Below are 2,077 nucleotides of genomic sequence, written 5' to 3' on the forward strand. Positions count from 1 at the left end.
CTCCAGTACCTTTGCACTTGCCTGGAACACTGTTCCCTAGGTCGTTGCCTGGATGCAGGGACGGATAACCCAATAAGCAAAATAAGCACAGAACCAGGCTAGATGCACAATGAGTATTCAGCACTGAATGAAGTTGGAGGGTTGGCTTTCATTTTTTTATTTTTTTATTTTGAACACTGGTATTTTTTAAAATTTTTTAGATGAGCCTTCCAGGAGTTGTGCAGTGCAATGGCCCTAGATTGAAACATTTATGTGACCCCAAACAAAACCTTAACCTCTCAATTTTTCTCATCTGAAAAGAGTTATATTTTTTTACTTCTCAAGAGCTCTTCCGATGGTGATACCATGTGCAAAACAAAACAATCAAATATGTCCTTTCTTTTTGCCCTCCTCAAAAGGCGGGGGCGGGGGGGTGCAGCTAGGTGACTGCAGAGGACTCTTCCCTCAGCAAACCGTCTAGGGTTGGACAAGTTTCCAACTGAACGCAATTCCCTTCTGGTACCGATTGGGCACTCTGCGCCCAGAGAAAAGCAGAGCCTTGCCCAACTCTGCACAGTACTCAGTTAGCTAAGTTGAAACTCGAATCCCTTTCCTTCCAAGTCAGTCAAGGCACCTCTCAAGGAGTCAAGGGAAGCCGAGGGGCGCGGGGGTGGGCAGTGGGGAGCGGAGAGAGCGCCCAGAGGGAAGGAAGGAGGGGCGAAGGGTGGAGAACCGAGAGGGCCTGAGGGGGGCGCCAAGGCAAGCAGAAAGAGTGGAGAGGGAGCCTGGTGGTATGGAGACATGGGATGGGAGGCGGAAGGGCGCAGGACGGGAAACAAAGAGTGTGGGGTCTTATGGAGGAAACAAAGGCGCTGTGGGAACCCAGGGTGACAGAAGGGACGAGGGTGGGAGGAGCGGAGGTGCGCTGGGGGCAGGTGACGGTAGGGCGCGGGGTGAAGAGAGGGTGCGGCGGGGGGAGGCAAATGGATGGAGGTCCCGAGAAGAGGTAACAAAGGGGGAAACAGACTGGGGGAGACCGAAACAGTGGGAGCGAGGAGAATGCAGTCGAGGGAATGGGGCGGGGTACAGAGGGCGGGAGATGGGGAGCGCAGACTGAGGGAGGAGGGCAGGCCGGGGCAGAGCGGGTGGCGAGGACCTGAGAGCGCCTCCAGCGGCCGGGGAACCCCAAGGGCTCCGCCGCGGGCCCCGCCCCGAGTGGTCGTGCGCCTGCGCGTCTCTGCCGGCGCCGACGAAGAGCTGCGGTTTCTTTCCCGACTGGCTTTCTTCCGAGACAGGTGGGTTCTGGGCCCGCGGGACTAGCGGCTAGCTGTTGGAGCGCGCTAGATTGAGAAGGGCACCCAAGAGGCTGGCTCCAGCAGCGACCAAGATCCCTAAAGCCCTCCCGCCCTAGGTCACGCTGCAAACGACAGCTAGCGGGATTTCGCGTTAACTGCAGGCTACCTGAGTTTGCCTCCACCGAGCCCTAGAGGCTGAGGAGCTATTGAGTCCTGGCTTCCAGTAATGAAAAGCGCTGTGGACAAGGAGCCAGAGCCCTTTGTTCCAGTCTTATGTGTGTCGTTGACTTCTTGCATGATTTGGGGCTAGTCGACCCCACACACACACTCTGGGCCTCCATCTACTCGCCTGCAAATTGAGATGGGTTTCTCGGAGTTCCAGACTGATTTTTAAATTCATTTCCTTGAAGTATTTCCTGAAAGACTTGTCCTTCAGATTTATCAGCAACGGTCCCTCCCATACCATCTCCTTGGCAACCGCAAAGGGCCCTGAACTCTGGCCCCTGAGGTTTCGCTGGACAGACCGGGGTTGTCTGGAATCACCTTTGTCTAGCGGAAGAAGGAGCTCTGGTGGTCTAGTGCCTAAGGCATTTATTTGACTGCCAAGCAGAAGGTTGGCGGTTCAAACCCCCAGCCACTCTGCAGAAGGAAGACTGGGCAATCTATTCCGTAAAGATTTACCACCTTGGAAGCCCAAAGTGGGTTGCTATTAGCTGGAATTGACTCCATGGCAGTGATTTTTTTTTTTTTTTTTTTTTTTTGGTTTTGGGGAAGAAGCTACATTCAGCTCTGGACCACAGGCT

Source organism: Orycteropus afer, unplaced genomic scaffold (assembly GCF_000298275.1).
Source record: "Orycteropus afer afer isolate SDZICR_OR568_19922 unplaced genomic scaffold, OryAfe1.0 scaffold00037, whole genome shotgun sequence".
NCBI classification, from domain to species: Eukaryota; Metazoa; Chordata; class Mammalia; order Tubulidentata; family Orycteropodidae; genus Orycteropus; species Orycteropus afer.